Raw genomic sequence first — 21,183 nt, forward strand, 5'->3', positions numbered from 1 at the left:
GGGATTTACAGGCACTTTTGTCAGAAACGAAAATATCATACATCCGACCAAAATGGATTGAATGGTTCAATGCACACAGAGTTCTTTTCATCTGTAAACAGTTTGAAAAATCCAGCAAGTGAGAAATGAAACACTGATTTGGTTTAAAATTGAAACCTCTCAGATAAATTTAATACTTACCCCGGGTTTCAAAGGCTTTTGTGTTCAAAATCCAGAGCTTTGAACTATAGTAAGGGCAATACCCTGGACTCCTGAGTAGTTGAAATGTCTCTGCTTGTGAAGTTTGCCATTCAATAGAAATGGGCAAAGAATATTTGGCATGCAATGACTCAGAATTTATAAAGAACACATGGATTAAGACACACTTTTCAGACAAGTGAACCTGAGAATCACGGAGTGAAAGCTGTTATTTCCTGGTACATGATCTTCAGAGAGCGCTGAGGAGCTCTGTGCCTAGCGACTGAGGGGCTGTGTTAGCATTAAGAGGGAGTTTTAGTTGGAACAGTGCAGGCAGTAGGTTGGAAATGGCTCAGTGGTGTTTATAAGTTTTTCTTTTTCTTTTTTTAATTCAGTCTGTTTGCATAGTACTAGCAAGCTTTGTAACTCCAGGTGGTTGTGTAAGCTGATAATTTCCAACAGAAAGATGTCCAAATTTCTGTAATCTTAATTTTTTTTAATTTAATTTATTAGTTTTCTTTTCAGTAAATACAGGCAGTTTGGTACCATTGTTTAGGCTCATCTGTGATCTACCCCCTCCCATTAGACCCTCCTTGTTGATGAAAATGGGTCGTGCATTGTGGAGTTAGCCCCCAGTTATTGGTATGATAAATGTCTCTGCAAATCATGACCCAACATGTGACTCTGACATTCTTTCCGCCCCCTCTTCTGCAAAATTTCCCTGAGCCATGTTGGGTTCATTTTTGGTCTGCTTCAGTGCTGAGGTGTTGGGGGCCTCTGAGGCTCTGACTCAAAAATATGGAACGCTTCACGAATTTGCGTGTCATTCTTGTGCAGGGGCCATGCTAATCTTCTCTGTATCGTTCCAATTTTAGTATATGTGCTGCCGAAGCGAGCACTAATCTTAATTTTTTCCATTACCTTATTTTCCTCTTAGGAATTTCAGTCTTAGAGAAATCACCAGTGAAGTAACACAAATGAGCTTATTTTCTATACATTTTGTATACAAATATGTATTTATTTCACTATATATACATTCACGGTATGTGTATGTATGTTGACATTCTAATGTAGAGTTTTGGTAATTTACATTTCTAATTTAAACTAAAGAAATTAAGATTTATAGTCACAAGTGATATATTTCCAGGTGAGAACTACCATGATATTAGCAAAAGGGATGACTGGTGTCATTTTGAAAGGGAAGCTGGTCACTCTGGTTTAGTCCTTACACAACACTTTGCAGAAGGAGTGGGTCTGATAAGGCAAATTGATGAGTTTGAACTCACAGATACCAGTGACCCCAATGGCAGCTAAACTTTTACTAGAAGCAAAAAAAAGTCATGTCAAGTTGGATTTGATGGGCTCATTAGTGATCAAGATGAATCTTTTTCCTTCTCCAACAACACCCTTTCCTCCTTCTGATACGATCTACTTAAGTAGCCCAGACTGACCTCACACTTAAGGTCTTCCTGCCTCAGCCTCCTGAATACTAGAATCACATGTGTGGACTTCAGTAAATTACTTACTGAAGCAAAAAAAAAAAAAAAAAAAAAGAAAGAAAAAATTCATGGTTGTTGCAATTGCAATTAGCTTTTTGTTGCTGGCAGAAAGCACCCGACCAAAAGCAGCTAATGGGAGAAGGGGCTTATTTTGTCTTACAGACCCGAGAGGAAGCTCCATGGTGGCAGGCAAAAATGTAGCATGTGTAGATCAGGTAGATAACAGCAGCAAGAAAGTATGCCAAACACTGGCAAGGGGAAGCTGGCTATTACACCCAGAAGCCCACCCCTCAAAAATACATCACTTCCAGGAGGCTCCACTTCCCAAATTGCTATGGGCTTGGGATCTAGCATTCAGAATGCATAAGTTCATGGGAGACATCTGAATCAAGCCACTACAATGGGGTTCATATACCAGACACTGAAATAATGCTTTGCTTTGCTTTTTCTCTGTCCTGATCCTCATTTCTGAAAGTAAAGTTGTAAAAACCTTCAATATCATTAGAAGAAGTTGTCCAGGTTTTCAAGTTTATTTTAAAAGATGACCCATTTGGTTATGTAAGATCCAAAATGTATGTTTATATTTTGTTTTAATTGGGGACATTGTTTTCTCCTGGACATTAGGGTGGTCTTTGGCCTTTGCATGTTGGCCCCAGCTTCTTTGATTTCTCCAGTATAACATTTATGCTAGAACTCATAGATGTTGTTTACTATGATAATTTAAAACTATTTAAATGATATTCCTACTAAAAGAACTTTACTAGAGATCTATAGCTATTCAATTTGTCTGACTTACATTTTTAATTAATTAATTAATTTGAGAGAGACAGAGAGAGAAAGAGGCAGAGAGAAAATCAAAGAGAGAGAAGAGAGAATGGGTATACCAGGGCCTCCAGCCACTACAAACGAACTCCAGAAGTGTGTGCCCCTTGTGCATCTGGCTCACATGGGTCCAGGGGAATCGAGCCTTGAACAGGGGTCCTTAGGCTTCACAGGCAAACACTTAACTACTGATCCATCTCCCAGCCCTGTTTGACTTATTTCTTTTAAAGATTTTGTTCATTTTTATTTATTTATTTGAAAGCGTCAGACAGAAAGAGAAAGAGGCAGATAGAGAGATTGAGAATGAGAATCTTCTCTTTTCAGATGGCAGTGACCTTGGGATAACTCAGAAGGTATCATAGTGCTGGAAAGAAGTGACTGGAGTACTGAGTAACATCTTGATCACACCTCCCAAGGCTTAGGGTCTAATGCGGAAGAGGTGGCAGAAAGAATGTAAGAGCCAAAGGAAGGGTAGGGCTCCTTACAATGTGCTCCCTCCAGACATAAAATGGCCTGGATATCCATGAACTCACAGTGCCTGACACTTCCTACACAAGACTAGCATAAGAGGAGGAAAAGATCATGCCACCAAAATAAAAGAGAGACTGATTGAGATGGGGAGGTGATATGATGGAGAATGGAATTTCAAAGGAGAAAGTGGGGGATGGAGAGGGAGGGTATTACCATGGGATATTTTTTGTAATCATGGAAAATGTTAATAAAAATTGAGGAAAAAAAGAAAATAAAAAAAATAAAAGAGATATTGAGAATGGACATGCCAGGACTTCCAACCACTGCAAATGAACTCCAGATGCGTGAGCCCCCTGGTGCATCTGGCTAACATGGTTTCTGGGGAATAGAGCCTCAAACTGGGGTCCTTATGCTTCACAGGCACATGCTTAACTGCCAAGCCATCTCTCCAGCCTTGACTTAATTTTAATGTATACCTTTGAAAGTCTTTTTAGCATGCAATGCTGCTATTGTCTATGACTCAAAACATATTTATACGTACCTCAGAGGCTACAGAACACCTTACTTGAACCTTATCTAGTAACTCCATAACATTTATACTTCCACCTATAAAAATCAGTTTCATAGGTCTGTTTCAGCAAATTTATTTTGTCACTAACTCAGCTAAATTTACCATTTTTAAAATTTATTTGTTTATTTGAGAGAGAAACAGAGAATGGGTACACCAGGGACTAGAGCCCCTGCAAATGAACTCAAGATGAATGTACCACCTTGTGCATCTGACTTATGTGGGTCCTGGAGTTCTTTGGCCTTGCAGGCAAGTACCTTAGCCACTAAGTAATCTCTCCAACCCCAAATTTACTATTTCTGACTGAGTAGAGATAGATGCTTGCTTACCCAAAACATATATTTTTTGTTCTTAAGCAAAGTTCCAGAGGGGAAACACACTATTTCTTTACCTTATACATTAAAATACAGATTGGAAGATGTTTTTCATGGCTTATGGTACCTGACTCTTACTTTAGCCTTCCAACTAGCATCCAGGAAGGTACTTATGATAACTGGAGTTCCTAACCCTAACCCAAACCCTAACTTGAAACATGAAAGAATCTTTAAGATATATGCCAGTGCTAAAGATTAAAGAGCAGAAAGATGAAGGGAACTCAGATCCTGATGAAAGCCTTTGTACGTAACAGAAAAATAAGCTCACATGTCTGTAAACCATCTTTTCACTTTCTGTTCCATGTAATGGAATGTAATCTCATCTGATAAACTATGCTTAATTTTATCAGCTCAAGAAAGTTTTCCAGCTACCGGTTATTTGTCACAAAAATACAACCAATTCTATTTGTTCTATAGTATTTTGCAGTAAAAATGTGTTGAGTGAATTCCAAGGGGCCACAATTTTTTAGAGTATAATTTAATGGAAGTAGTGTCATCCGGAGCAGTATGAGATCATATCTGAGTAATACAGTTATCAATATCTTAGATTTAGTTAACACAAATGCCTACCCAGACTAAGTAGCATAATATTGTTTTCTGTATGGCAAAGTTAAATATATCTAGTAATTACATAATAGGTATTTTATACTTAATTTTGTCATATTAAGTGAAATAAGCCAGACTCATAGAAATATCATGTTTTTTTTCACTTGTGGAGCCTAGATTATATATATATATATATATATATATAGATTATATATATATATATATATATATATATATATATATATATATGGATATATATATATCCATATATATATATATATACATACATACACATACATATACATACATACATACACACATATATACATATATACATATATATATACATATATATATATATGTATATATATATATGACACTATATGCATCCACACATATATATGTACATATATACATATGCCATGAAAGCAGAAGGTATCCTGGGAGAGTAAAGGAGACCAGCAAGAAGGGGCAATGGGAGAAAGGAGAGGAGAGGTCATGGGGGCTGAATATGGCCAAAGACCATGATATTCTTGAAAGAAAATTCCTGCATGAAACTCAGGACTAATTTATTTATATATACTGTGTAAATAAATGGATATATCTATTATGTAATTATATGCCAGGTAAGGCACATTTTATAAAAAGGGTGAAACAGGAGGCGAAAAATAAATTTCTATATGAGCATTCATATAGTAGTAGAAAAAATCCATACAGAAAACACAAATGTGCAAGAAAATAGATTGCATGAGAACTGTAGCTTAGTTAGTGTGGATTAAATCCAGGAATAGGTCCTAAAGACTCAATCAACTTAGCACCTTATGAGAGAGGAAGTCAAACAAAGTTTTATGAAGTCCAGGAGTGAAAATAGGACAACATTTAAGCAGATCCATAATTTTGAGAAATAGTAGGGGTTGTCTGAGAAAGAACTTCCTGCTAATATTACTGAGCATATGTTTCTAGACATTAGAACTCTATAAACAAATTAAATTGCAGTTAACAAAAAACATAGCACAACATTTTACCCTCTTAACCATTTTAAGTATATAGCTGAGTAGTGTTAGCCATATTGACATTGTTCTGCCAGTCTCCAAGGCTTTTTCATCTTGCAAAATAAAATATGGCTGTTGGATAGCAGAGCTCCCTTCTTCCTTTCTCAGCCCTGGACAATTACCATTTTATTTTCTATAAATTTGATCAATTATGTAAGTGGAAACACACAATTTTACCTTTTTGTTACTGGCTGATTTTAACACAGCATTGTTTTCTCAAGGTTCAACCTGCTTTACTAAGTGATAAGATTTCCTTCTTAGAGGGTCAGTAATATTGGACTATATGAATATTTCAAATATTGTCTATTCTTTCAGCTATAAATGAAAATTTTGGTTGTCTCAACAGTTGTTTAATGTGAGTAGATGGGTACAAATATCAATTTGAGATTCTGCTTTGAATTTTCTTAGATATATACCTAACAGTGGGCTTATTGAATCAGAGTGGTTAATTCTACTTTGAGATTTTGAGGAAGATCCGTACTACTTTCCATAACAGCTACATCATTTCACATTCCCACCAATGATGTGCCTAGATTCTCATCTCTCTATATCCTTACCAATACATTATTTTCTTGTCTTTTTGATGATAGATAATTGAGTAGATGTGGGTGTTATTGTGACTTTGATAAGTGTATTAATAGGATTTTCGTCATTGTAACTAATGACTGAGATACTAAGAAAACCAACTTAGAAAGAAAATGGTTATTCTGACTTAATGCTTTTGAGATCTGGTCCATGTTCTGTCATCCCAAGCAGTCTAGGAGTGTGCTGGCAAACCATGGCAATGGTGCAGCAAACCTCTTTCTTCATGACTGGGAAGTAAAAGAAGGAGAGGAAGAGGTTGGAGGCACACTATCCTCCTTGCAGGATACCTCACAAGGACTTACAGAGCTCCTGTAAAACCCTCCTTTCGGAATTGCTACCTGCTCTTACTAGTGTCAAGCTGGGGCCCAGTCATATGACAATGTAAGGGGACACTTAAGGTTCAAACCATAGCAACTTATATTTCTGCATCAATTAGTCATTTTGAGCACATTTTCATGTTTTTGTTTTTTTGCTACTTGTATGACTTATTTGAAAACAAATGTTTATTCAAGTCTTTGCTCATTTTAAGTCAGGTTATTTGATTTTTTATTCTGGTTTATAGAAGTTCTATACGAAATCTAGTTATTAGCCCTTAATAAGATATATGATTTCCAAATATTTTCTCCTATTTGGTTTTTGTTTTTTTTCACTCTGTTGGTTATTTCCCTTGATGGGTAGACAGACATTTTTACTTAATACTGTTTTTCTGTTTTTAATTTTCTTACCTGTACTTTTGTTGTTCTAGATGAGACACAATTACTAAATCCAATGTCATTAAGATTTTTCCCATGCATCATTTAGTAGTTTAACAGTTTAAGGTCTTACATTTAAGTTTTTAATCCATTTTGTACTAATTTTTGTAAGTGATATAAGTGTTCAACTCCATTCTTTTACATGTGACTGCCTAGTTGCTATTATTGATGAGACTGCCCTTGTGCTTTCTTAATACCCTTGGCAAAGGTCATGTGTTGATAGTCTCAAGAACTCCTTGCCATTCTCTCTATTCTGTTCCTTGATCTTTACATCTGTCTTTGTGGAAGGTCATTCTGTTTGATTATTATAGCTTTGTAATATGTCCTGAAATTAGGAAATGTGGGGCTTCCAACTTTGTTCTTTTCTGTAAGACTCTTTTGGTTATTAAGGATGCATTCCAAAATTTTACAATTTTTTTCTGTAAGAGAATGCTGTTGTGGCTCACATAGAGATTGCACTGAGTTTGTACATCTTTGTGTTTGCACAAATGTAGTGAATGGTGGCTTAGAATGTCCATTTCAGTAGCCAGGTAATTCCCTCTTGAATGTGCTGTTTGGATAAATAACCACAATAAAGTAGAGTGAGGCTACTACTGATGCAGTGTATGAAAACTATATGGATGTAGAATTTCAGGACTGTTTTGTTCCAGGAGGCCCCAGTTAGGAATAGTGACCATGGATGTGGTAAGGGAGACTGATTATTATTATTATTTTTACAGTAAAGAAAACAAGTTTTTATACATTTTTTTCAGTTGTGAAGCTAATGGTTGAATTCCTTGGTAGCAGTTAAATATCAGTCCATTAATCTGTACAGTAACAATAAAGGGAAACAGCACACAAAGAGGCTGATTAGCTCTGTGGTTGTTCTGCAAGAGTAACTTGCTGTGGTGTAGGCTTAGTAAGGACTCCCACCTCCAGAATGGGCAATTTGTGTCAACCCAATTGTAAACCTCTATCTATCCCAGCTGAGACTTTTCTAAGGTTCATTTTGCCTCACAACCCCATCCCACTTGTCACATGGAGACAGATTTATTTTGTATCTTTTAATCCAAGTGACTTCAGATAAACTGATATGCTTTCAGAGTAAAACGTATGAGGTTTCTTCAAGGAAAAAGGGTTACCTATCCCTCCATTCAGCAGCAATGTTCTCCCACGTTTCTCGGCATCTTAGAAGGAACTGGGTATTGATGTGCATCAAGCATTTATTTCCATAATGCCCTTTGTTGTCATAAAGCAGCCTTTCCTTCCAACCTAGGTGCGTGTGTTCCATTTATTCTATCCACTTATTTAAGAAACTACAGACTTCCTTGTTATACTGTTTTCTAGAGATTTTTAAGCTGGTAGCTACCAAGTAAAACATACTAATATAAGCATGGTTTATGATCTGAACTTCAAATATTTATATTCTTTCTTTGGGAAGAAACTAGGACATCAAGTGTTTGTTTTCCTTACCTTGTAAAGGGAGGCAAATTTGACAGTTATTTATCTCCAGTGTGGGCAAATTTTACAATGACTTTCAAGTAGTCACATTAACCAGACAGGAAGCAAACAAACAGAAATATCCATTTTTTGAATTCCTGTTTCTGGTTAGGTATGCCCACATATATCTCTTCTAAAAAAATATTTTCCCTCTCTATTTTAGGTTTTACTTCAAACCTGAAGACAAATTTCAAAAATAGCACAAAGAACTCTTACAACCACTTTTTCAAATGTCACCTAGCGTACCAAATTTGCTATATAATTTTCTTTTTCTTTTTCAATTTCTCAACTAACTATTTTTCTAGACCACTTGAAAGTTGATTGCATATCTAATGTGCTTTTAACTTTCAATAATTTTTAAGTGTGCTTTTTCTAAAAACAAAGATATCGTCTTTCATAAACACCGATATCATATTTGAAAACCCTGACAGGCATTCAATACTGTGCATGACCCTTTTTTAATTGTCCCAACAATGTCATTTGTAGCATCTTTTTTCTTCCAACGCAGGACCAGCAGTGTGCTCAGTGGGCAAGTCTCTTCTACCTCATTTATCAGGAGCAATCCTTTACCATGGCTGTATTTTGTCTTTGGGTTTTGATATATTTTTGGAATGTAGGATGCCAATTTATAGAACATTCCCCAGGTTTTGTTTGGTTTGTATGTTTCCTCATGATTAGATTTGAGTCTGTATCCCCCATGTTATACTATGTCATGTGTCTTCATTGGGCTATCATTTTAAATGCATGTCATACCCTTCTGATTATCAGAAGTTCTAATTTTGATCACTCTTGTGTTTTTCTGAAAAATTAATTTTACACCCACACAGATAATAATTTCAGAACAGATACAAAAATGTCACAGTTTTCATCACATGTCCATTTCAGTATATCCAGCACCTACTGAATATTCTCACATGAACCATTCCCAACTCCGAGGGCCAACACACACTGGTGTCCCTCTCATGTTCCTTCATATTCATCTGTTCACCTTCTACTGAAAGAATACTTTTTGTCTACAAAAATGTCTTATCAGTTTGGAGTCATGAATTCCTATTTTATTGTGTGTTGGTTGGATTTAGGTGTCCCTGATAAACTTAGGTGTTCTGAATGCTAGATTCCCAGCTGATAGATTTGGGAATTAACGCTTCCTAGAGTGAGTGTGTTGTTGGGGGCGGGCTTATGGTGTTATACCAGTTTCCCCTTGCCAGTATTTGGCACACTCTCCTGTTGCTATGGACCACCTTATGTTGTCCAGGGGTTAATGTTCCCCCTCTGCTCATACCATCGTTTTCCCTGACATCGTGGAGCTACCCCCTCAAGTCTGTAAGCAAAAATAAACCTTGTTTTTTCCCACAAGTGCCTCTTGGTTGGGTGATTTCCACCAGCAATGCGAACCTGACTGCAACATATTGATTGGATTATAAGTTGTTTTTATTAAGCAATTGTGATAGATTTAGCCCATAGGAGCTTCTCCAAGCAAGTTCTTGTGATTTTGATGTATTGAAACACATTAAAATATGGTTTATTTTTGAACAATTTTATAGAAAAATTACAAAGATAACAGAAAATTCCTACATACCATGGCCTTATTTTGACTTGTTATTATGGCTCACTAGAAACAACTAAGAAACCAGTACTTCTCACTACTAAGATATATTCTTTATTCAAATTTCATGATATTCCTCCTAATACGTCTTTTCTATTCCAGAATCCCATTCAGAATGCCACAGTACATTTTTATTGTCTCCTTAGTTTCTTTTTGTGATAGGGTCTCAGAGTTTCCTTGTTTCTAATAAATTGACAATTTTTAAAAGTCCTAGCTTCTGTACTTTTGACATGCTTATGAATTCATGTATCTGTTTATTAAGTACTGCCTCCCTTTTAGCACAAGAACATGTTTCAAGATCATTTTTTTTATATTCCCACTTTAAATCTGAGATTTGTCATTTCTCCAAGTTTCTGTTCCCCTTAATAGAACATGTTACTCAGAGGCCAGCAATGTAGGTCAGAGTTACAGCATTTGCCTGCATGTACAAGGCCCTGGGGTACATATAAAGCACCACAAAAAATGGTATTTTGAAACTCATATAGGAGCACTAAATACATTTATTGATAATAGAATATCAAGTGTTGTTATCATATCAGAGAGTTAGGTGGCATATATTAGATATAGATGTTCATGTAAATTAAAAGTGTAGTTAATACCAACAACTTTGGCCCAACCTATGAAGGCTCTTCCTCTTCCTTGATTTTCCCCTTGCATTTCTCTCTTAACTGTGATGATTGGCATTTTCTGACATTTGTTCCTTGGCTCAACTGTACAATACAAATAGGTTAGTTTCAGAATTTACAGATCAGTCTCCGTCTTTTTCTCTCTTTCTCTCTCACACATGCCTATCAAGAGAATTCTAGGTTTGTTTGCAATGCTTTTCCTCCCTGCTTTGAAGATATATAGTTATATACTAAGTTCAACTGGTACTTTAATAAATTCTCTCTATTCAATGCAGTTATATTACTTATTTGACTAACAAGTAGGTTCGTTTATTGTTTTTCATGTAGCTTTACATATTTTCTTCCCTAACTCTGTATAAATAATATTTTTTTTCCAGAACAATGAACAGCAATTGTTTTCTATGAAAGGCCAATGCAAAAGTTTATTTTGCTTCCTAAGTTAATTTTTTCAAGCATTGTTTATAGTAGCATAGATTTGATTAACACACTTTTTTAGTAGTGATATATAGCCCTGGCTGGGCATGTCTGTCCTTCTTAACATCATTACCACTGAAGTTCGGTTCTGCAGGTTTACTATAACAGAGTGTCAAGGACTGAGTGATTTACCAATGGAAACTATTGCTCCTCAGTTCTGAATGCCAAAGACTCAAATTACATGGTCAGTTTTTACTGAGGGAGTGACTAGTCCAGGATCTTCTCCCTCAGCTACTAAAGAGCCATCTTTTTTCCTTTTTTTTTTTTTTTTACCATCTTTCTTGTTTATGTATAGTTCTTGCCCAAATTTCCTGCTTTTTACAGAAATAATGCAGATTGAATTGGCCCCATTCTAATGCCTTCATTTTGATTTGCTTGCCTCTATAAAGACCAAAACTCTAAGTAAGGTCACTTTCAGAGTTACTTGGGGTTAGTGCTTCAAAATTGTATAAATCTATAGGAAATGCAATTCAATTTACAACCACCATTTCTGTAAGTAGCCAATTTTACTTATTTTCAGTTAATTTTGTTTTGTTTCCTACAAAAGTAAACTGTTATACTTTAACCCTTTCTCTACTTTCAGCTAATTTGTTTTTGAGTGACTAGTTGATTTTAATATAAATGCACAAAAGCTAATATATTTTCAGATTCTACAACTAATCTTTAAGAAGCTATCATTCCTTTTTTGGCAATATCTGAGAAGAATATCAAGAGTTATCTGAAAAAAGTCTGTTAAAAAAACTCTCCTTTCTAACTACTTATCTATTCAGAGTTATATATTGACTATTTATGTTCTTTGTGTATGCCAACTGAAACAACATATAGAAACAGATTGAACCTAAGGATACTAGCTTTTTTCTCTTAAATGAATCACTAAAGATATTTGGAGAATGTAAGGTAATGCTTCTCTTATCACTAATCACTATTATTCCATTTTATAAAATTTAGCTATTTGTATTCAAAATATTCTTAACATTAATATTTGCAGGTGTTTATTTTAATTATATTTTTCAGACATATAAAAGCATAAAATTTGTATTTTTAAAAATTATTTATTTATTTATTTGAGAGCGACAGACACAGAGAGAAAGACAGGTAGAGGGAGAGAGAGAGAATGGGCGCGCCAGGGCTTCCAGCCTCTGCAAATGAACTCCAGACGTGTGCGCCCCCTTGTGCATCTGGCTAACATGGGGGGAACTGAGCCTCGAACCGGGGTCCTTAGGCTTCACAGGCAAGCGCTTAACTGCTAAGCCATCTCTCCAGCCCAAAATTTGTATTATTAATGGGGTATTATGTTATATTTTAATACATGTATGTATTATATAATGTGTAAAACATGTTAAGTATGTTTATCTCCTGAAATGTTTATCTTTATGGTAAATATATTCACTTGAGTCAACATGTCATAAAGATACTTGTGGTAGAATTTAAAGAACTAAATTATATTGTTTCCTGAAAAGTGGATGCAACTGAAAATAATCCTATTATACTCTTTTCAAAAAGACAAATATTGTATGTCAGATGATAAGACTTAGAAATCACCCCCAAATTCTTATAGGTAACAATGACTTTGAAAAGTAAAATAACCTAGCCGGGCATGGTGGCACATGCCTTTAATCCCAGCACTCAGGAGGCAGAGGTAGGAGGATCGCCATGAGTTCAAGGCCACCCTGAGACTATAGAGTTAATTCCAGGTCAGCCTGGACCAGAGTGAGACCCTACCTCAAAAAACCAAAAAAAAAAAAAAAAAGAAAAAGAAAAAAAAGTAAAATAATCAAACTGACAAACCAAGCAAACTTAGGACTTGAGGCTCTACCAAGCAGGGCAAAAATTGCATGGCTATAGCCATCAGGTCTGCCGTGTTAGATATGAGTCGATAATATAAATTTTGCCTTCATGCGGTTTTGCAGTGGTTATACCTTTATGATTGGCCAGATGAATTTGGAAAATAAGAAGGTGCTGCTATAATTGCATTAGGCCAGAGATGCTGAGATGTGGTCACAATGGAGAAACACACATCAAATCAAAGCAATGTCAAAAAATGAAGTATTTGGGGCTAGTTGCAAAAACATGCTGGAGGATGGCTCATAATTTAGTATTTGAGAGATCATACTTTAGTTTGGATATTGTTTGGAATGTATTAAAAATCATAGTCCCCAGGATGACAGTAATGACTTTAAGAGGTGGTACCTAGTGGGAGGACTTCAGGTTCTTGAGGGCATGTGCTCTGAGGAGATGGTGGGGCCCTTGCTTCTGCTTTCTCACTTTCCCTTCCTGACCATCAGGTATACAGCTTTCATCCACTACAGGGCCCTACCATCATGTGCTCCCTCATCATGTGTTCTGGGATGCACTGGGGCCCGTCAACCATGGGCTGAGCTTTGAAAACTGTGCAACTGTTGTGTTCTTTAAATTTATTGTCTCAGATATTTATTAGCATATTGGAATGTTGACTAAGCTGGCTGTGCACGGGGATGAAATGTGCGCTGGAACTTCCTGCCTTGGAATGTAATTAGTGAGACGGATAATTCTAGGTAAGAGTCATGACTGTAATTACAATTTGTTAACTCTTCTCATAATATTACTATTGAAATGAAAGAGTTTATATGCCTTTTCTGTGTTGCTTAATATAAAGGAAGCATTGAATCCTGTGGAACTCAGCTTAGTAATGAAAAGATTATTTAAAATTTTTGTTCCAGCTACAAATTTCAACTCGTTATATACTTTCTGATAAGGTTAATATTTCAGTTGATTTCAAAGATTTTCATTTAATAACAGTATTTATAATACTATATGAAAGTGACTATTTAAGTGATAGCTTCTAGTGGCAACCATAGTAATAAATCAACAGTGGTAATTGTGGAGGACATAAAGTACCAGCAAACTAATAATAGAATATATGCTTGCCAATCCATCCTTAAAAACCATGGAAAGTTGACTGCAAATAGAATATATAAATGAAAGCATTTAAGGTAAAGAGATAATAACAAACACATAAAACTTCCTATTCAAGTAAGTAATATTCCTAAGACAGCAGAACCTCAGAGCACAACAATACATTGTAAGAACAGATATATCGAGAGACATTTATGGAGTGACTTCTAAGGGAGGAGTGAGACAGAAAGGCAAACAGTTCAATGCTACATAATCGATGCTGTGTCATCTGTGTAAGAGGATGGACAGGAGGAAGTCACTAGCTCATGGAGCAGAGAAGATGGTGTTACAGGAGATGGTGACACTTAAAGGACAGCGAATAAATAGAAGGAAGGCATCCCACATCACCCTCATTTTTGCTTAAAACAATGGCATCTCTTGAGGGTACTCTTTTAAAATAGACACATTTAGCAACCAATTTCCCCTGAACTACATGGCCAACTCAACTGTTTTTTTTTTTTTTTTTTTTATTTTCTGTAAGACAGAGTGGTTTGAAATATTCTCTGAGTAAGAAATGATACCTATTAGCTCAAGGTTAATGAGCTAATCTCTGCCATTCGGCAGAATTCTATTTTCACCTTTGAAGTTATGTATTTACCAAAGTCAGTTAATTTGGTACTTAAACCTACTGTGTTAGTTAAATTTGGAAAACTATAGAATTTGAAAAAAAAATTTTTTGTGCTAGTTGTACTTGGGCAATTAGGACTTTAATGAAATATTATAATTCAATGAAATGTGAATTTTTAAACAAGTAATTATTCACTTGAAAGCACAATTGAATGCTTTAAAAAGACTTCCTAAAGGCCAGTTACAAAATACAATGCTGTTAAATTATGTGTGTGGATAACTAAAAGTTCAGGAAGGGGGTTAAAAATGAGAAGGGTTCTGAACTCAGAGTGCACTAATATTGACTGCACATGCCCCTAGTCATCTTTAAAGTGCCTTGCATTACTTTAAAGATATCAGAGCTTGAAGTTGTAAATTATCCATCATTAGTATAATGTATGCATGAAAGATCTGAAACTCTAGTCATAGCTTTATACACAAAAGAAAAACTATGGCCCTTTGTTAAAAGTTTCAAATGAATGTAGACATATACTTTATAATATTATGTGTTTTTAAATATTTTCCATTAGTTAGATAGGAAGAATAGGTACTGTGTTCTCCATCAGAGTAGAGTGACTACAATTTATGACAGTTTATTAGAAACAGAACAAGGGATGTCAGAAGTTCCTCATAAAGAAATGATCAGTGTTTAAAGAGATACAAATGCAAATTATATATTGTTAACCATTACACTTTACATATATCAAAAAATCACAATGTATATCATAAGTAGGTACAATTTTACATATAAATTTTAAACAAAATATTAAAAGATAATGAACAGTTTTCAGTTTAAATTTTTCTAACACCTGGAAAGAGAACCCATAACAAGCCATGTAAACCACTTATTTCTCCTCTTTAACCATAAACATACCACTGAGTGAATTATGATAAATGATGGTGAATATGAAAAATAAGTTTATTTCATTAGTTGAATTAATTAAAACAATTAACAATATGGGAAGATATGTGGATATTTTGTTATTGAGAGAAAATGGATGGTTAAGAAATCTATGGAAATCATACTTTTGTTGTTCATATATCAACTTTTTATGCATATTCGTTTGTGTGTTTGTAGGATTATGATTTATGTGTGGTATGTTCACTTGCGTATGCAGAAATGTGTGTCTCTGTGCTCACATGCAGAGGCCAGAGGAGGACATCAGGCATTCTGTGCTGTGGCCTTTCCATTTTGTGTTTTGAGGAGGGAGTCCTCCCTGAGCCCGAAGCTGCTGTTTTTAGTCAAGTGGCTGACCAGTAAGCCCTTGCGATTCTCCCATCTCTGCTATCTGTAGGACTGGAGTGATGGGAATGTATGCTCATGCTCAGTTGTTTATGTAGGTGCAAGAGAATCAAACCCAGGATGAATCAGACCCTTTTATACTCATGCTTGGGTAGCAAATGCTTTTATCCAAAGAGCTATCTACCTAGGCTGCATAACTTCAATTCTTTGAAAGTTGCCTTTATTTTGTGTATGATGCTGCTGGAGAGTAGCAGGTAGAGCCAGTTTCTCCAGGGCTGAATGGTGTGGTTTCTGGGACTATGCATAAGCTCTGCTGTTACTATCTTGAAATTCTTAGTAACTTTCTTTGAAGTTGTATTTTGTGTATGAAGTCAACAGGGACAATGAAGCATGCATTTGAGTAGAAGAGATACACACAATATATATTCCACAATTTGTAGCGCCTCACTCTCATAGTGTCAGTGTGTAAGAGTCCATGGACCCAGAACTCTAGTGGATGCTCAGTGTCTGGGAGTGCTGTGAAACTAGAAGTGAGCACAAAGTAAATGTAATGTTGTAGTGGTGTGCTGTGGACTCAGGAAAGTCCTTGAATCGTAGACCTAGGTTTTTGCCTAATTTTAATCAAAGAATTGAATAAAATAAGGATGAGAAGGATAATTATTAACTTATTATACTTATTGAGGGAAGTACAGAGCCAAGGAAAGGCACCCAAGTGGCTAGAGTTCCCGTGTGGTGGGCTTGGGAAAACCGTGGAAAGAAAAGGAAGTTCAAAGATCTCCTGCCATGTGGGGAACTAGAGGGGGTAAGAGCCTATGTGGAGAATAAGAGCTGCAGTTGGGGGCGGTGGGCACTCCCCTTGGCTTGGTCAGGGCTGATCAGACTCAGGTGAGGGGAAACTCACCAACAGCTGAAACATTCCCAAGTGACCAGGCAGCTCAGAGAGTGTGCCTTCCCCTCATAGATACATTTATAGCTGGGCATAGTGGCTCTCGCCTTTAATCCCAGCACTTGTGAGGCACAAATAGGAGGATCACTGTGAGTTCAAGGCAACCCTGAGACTACATAGTGAATTCCAGGTCAGCCTGGACTAGAGTTAGACCCTACTTTAAAAAACCAAAAAAAAAAAAAAAAAAAAACTATTTATAACCCTGTAGTGGTGGAATCTGCCTTCTGGCTCAGATGACCCAGAGGCATAGCTGGTTAGTTAGGGCCAGGGGCTGTCTCAAGAAGTTAGCCAAGTTCTTGGGTCTAAACTTGACCAACCACAGTATTAGGATTAGATTTAAGTCCAAGGAAAAACCTCCCTCTCAAGAGAGGCCCAGGTTGTTTGTGGAGAAACATGTCTAGAATTCTAGCAAGTGCAGATCATTCTGCCTGCCTAGTTCAAGAAACTAATTGCCTACTATAGAGCTCCCACACTCACATTATGTCTATCACAAAGTAAATGGGAGGTTGACAGACCCTACAGGTCATAGGCCTCTTTACATTGAACTGGAACATTTTTTTAAAATATTGAACAAAGCAAGTGACATTGTGAGTAATAAAAGCCACCAAGGAACACTATGGTAGCCAGACTAATGACCTCCCATCATAAAGAAGATTGAAGACCACATCCTACTGCCTGGAGACTTGAATATGTTTGGATGTATGGCTAATGGAAAGTAGGGTTACAGATAAAATGAAGGATGCCAATGAGTTATTGTTGAGATGGGAAGATGGTCCAAGGTTATTTGGAATGCTCAATGCAATCATGAGTAAAAGCAGATGAGAAAGGACCACAAAGATAGCAACGTGAGTGGAAATTCATGGGCTTTGAAGAAGGCAAAGGCATCCTTGGGTGACATGGTCTTCCAGAACCTGGAGAAGTAAAAGGAATAGATTCTCAAGAAAAGAGACAAACAACAGGCATGGTGGAATTTATTTTATACTTTTGGCCTATATAATGGTAAGATAGTAAATCTGTGTTATTTGTAAGGCAGTGATTTTGTGTTATTTCGCTACAGTCATCATCAAACAAAATGCAATTTTTTTTTTTATTCTTCAAGTTACCTTCCTGTATTCACCAGCCACTGGTGTTGGCAATGATGAAGGAAAATAAAGGTTGGCAAATTAGGGTAATTTCAGTGTTGGTTCTTCTTTATTTACCAATAAGTTGAGGGTGGCATTCGTGGAATACAAGTATATAAAGAAGCGCAGTGAAAACAGCTGCGTGGCTGAGGATCTAGCCAGTGGTCACCACCTGCTTAGCATGCCCAGGGGCCCTGAGATAAACCTTCTGCATTGCCAAAGGAAAAAAAGTTGAGTTGCTTTTGTACTACTGTTCTGGCAAGAATGGGATATAGATGGATGCGTGAGCTGTAGGATAAAAGTTGTGTAACTTTAGTGATTTGGAATATGAAGGAATGCATTTAAAGTTGGAATTAAAAAATACATGGATAAATGGCAAGCTGGATATGGTGTCTCACATCTGCAATCCCAGCACTCATTAAGTTGAGGTAGGAACATTCTCATAAGTTCAAAGTCAGCCTGGACTACACAGTGAGTTCCAGGTCAGCTTGGTGGTGCACAGAGTGATATATCACATCCATCTGTGTGTGTGCGTGAGTATTAAAATTCATGTTAACACGTAAAATGTATTTCCTTATAATATTTGTTAAATAGAAAATTAAAAACACAAGAAGTTGAGATATCACAGAAGAAAGGGAAATTTCTATAATGTAGTACCATTAGTAGAACATTTACTTGTTTTATAAACAAAAGTCTCAGTACACACAGGTCCCTGCAATTTATGGAGCTAGCCTTGACCCCAATATCAGGAGAAGGGCAGGGAACTCTTATTGCTACAAAGATATTTTATGAGAAAGTCAATAAAGTAGAAAACAATCTTAAGTCGCAAACTAAGCTTGGTCTTTGTGACACACCAAAGTGCCCAATAATCACTTTTACTGTACAGAAATACTCCAGAGGTTCTCTGAGCTTCCTCTACTATGGCATCTAGCACGTATAGGTTTGTCTCTGGCTTTGAGACACAACCACCCTTGCACCCAATGTCATAATACCTATTGGAAGGTATGGGCTATGAACACTGGTCTCAGGGCACCCAGAAGCAGAAGCCTTTGTAATGCATATTATCTGCACTGTCCAAGAATGAAGCAATTACTCTTTGAGTGTATTTCATTTGGAGGTAGATGTAATAATGATTTAATACATAATATGCAAATATGCAATATTTAATATGCAATATTCATTGAATCCAGCAAAATATCCACTATCCCTATGTGCTCTGTGACCTCCTCAGGCACCTCCAGTCTAGAGAACTTCCTTCTACTTCCCTTCCTCAAATGCTTGGGGCCCCTGCTACACACAGGAGTCATCCCCACTTTCATCTCAGCACCTCCTTCACCACACTCCATTGACGGCCTCTCAGGATGTCCATCTAATTCCTCTCATAAAACAAATACAAGTAGGGATGGATAAGAAGTACCTAAGCATTATATAAAGCCAGGAGTAATTAAAATCATGGACAAACCCCGAGACCAAAATATAGACAAAACATATAGAAAAAAAATAGCTTTTTATCTACCAGAGGTCTCTTCTTTAGGGACTAGGATAATAATTATATGAACTTAGTGAGTGTTGCTTGGACAAATGTAAGTTATCTGAAGCAAATGGAGGTAGTAGATCAAGAATGCCTACAGAGAAACAGCAACATCCTACCCATCTTATCATTTTATCCTAAACTCCAACCCACTGAAGAATTGCAAATTCCCCAAAGTACAGAAAACTTATCTCTCTAGAGGACTCTTATCTTAGGTGTTCCTGGTCATTACATAGAAGGATTCTCAGCAGCTTCCATATTCCTACTACTTAGATCACCCAGAGGGGCCCCTGGTGAGTGGAATGCTTGCAGGAGATTGGGAGAGCATAGGGGCAGAACATGAGTGTGTGAGATCTCAATTCCAGGCTGCATTCTGTGGGCCAAACAGTCTGTGCCTGACACGGTAGATACAGAAAGAGCTAATCTGATGACTATGATGGTATATACATCTATAATCTTTATGGTTCTTACCAAAATTCTTTCCATGTGCATCATACAAATTCATACTCACACCATAGTTATGTGCCTACCTCTTTATAGATTTGCACAAAGTGTGTGTCACTGACTTTTTGAGACTTTCTCAATGTCATCCTCCCTCTCCTGGCTCCCTTTCCTATCTTCAGTGCTTATATAACTTGTTCATGAATGACTTCTAAGTAAGACTATGTTCTAGCCTAAGATAATCTGATGTCTTGCTTTGTCAAGAGAAATGAGAAATCTCTTCCTCTGAAGTGAAGTCTGCTTTAGATCTGAGAGATGAGTGACATGCTATATCTGAATCATAGTCCTAAGTGTTGTGTTCAACAAAACCAAGAAGTTACAAACCATCCATCTGGTGGGGAAATCCCTGGAACGCATTAGGTTGAATCACTAAGGGAAAACCATTCCTCTGCAAGACTGTCCAGTTGCTTCCACTATAAATGTCTAATTTGCATCTGTGTCTAGAAACCATCCATACATTTTGGGAGATGTTAATCAATGCCATCATTCAAGGCACACATGATTGGGATTTAAACAGGAGAGGAAGTGGGGAAAGACTGACCAGAATGGGCTAGAGCATTTTCAAACTGTGAGCATTTCTCTCTGTAATTTTATTCAGCAGCTCCCAGATGGAGCATAAAGAGATTTCTGTTTTTGTTTATCTTGTCATAGATCATGGTTTTGGTTAAACTAGCCATGCAAAAAGTTTTCTGGACTATTTTGGTCCATCAACATTATCTTTGGTTTACAAATGTAGAGGAATCTGCTGACATTTTACAAACGGCACCTCCGTTTAATTACTCTCCACTTCCACAGCATCCCACCACTCTAAATTAAGAACCTTTGGTAATTTAAGATTAAATTAAGCAGTTTTCTACAGCCTCCTCAGTCTCTAATTCCCCAAGGAACTCATGCTCTATGAAATGATGATAGTTTTTAACCTGTATGGAGCAGCTACTAAGTGCCTCACTCTCACATGTATTAATCTTCATAGCAACTTTATGAGATGGGCGTTGTTATCATCTTATTTTAAACTAGGAAACTAAGTTAGATGACTACCCATTGTGCAGGCACATGCAGATAAGTCTTTGTGCTAGCCTGCAGCACAAAGGTTGAAACAGGCCTTAAAGGAGGGAGTGGGAATGAATCTGAGACAAGAACACAAGGAATGGAGCCAAGACAAGTTCTGATCAAGGCTTGGCTTTATTCAGGCAGACATAGCTTATATACAGAAGATAGAACTTTCTCAACAATGCCTACGTGCCTAACATCAGCTTCACCAAGGTCGTAT

The 21,183-nt window shown here is 36.7% G+C and overlaps 1 non-coding gene across 1 annotated transcript; it reads right to left on the reverse strand.

Moving 5' to 3' along the window:
• Window positions 1-969: 969 nt before the first annotated feature.
• On the reverse strand, window positions 970-1,076 carry LOC123458102. Its single transcript, XR_006635401.1, has one exon. It is a non-coding gene; the product is annotated as a U6 spliceosomal RNA (small nuclear RNA).
• Between the last annotated feature and the right edge of the window lie 20,107 nt (window positions 1,077-21,183).

The sequence above is a fragment of the Jaculus jaculus genome, chromosome 1 (genome assembly GCF_020740685.1).
Source record: "Jaculus jaculus isolate mJacJac1 chromosome 1, mJacJac1.mat.Y.cur, whole genome shotgun sequence".
Lineage (NCBI taxonomy): Eukaryota > Metazoa > Chordata > Mammalia > Rodentia > Dipodidae > Jaculus > Jaculus jaculus.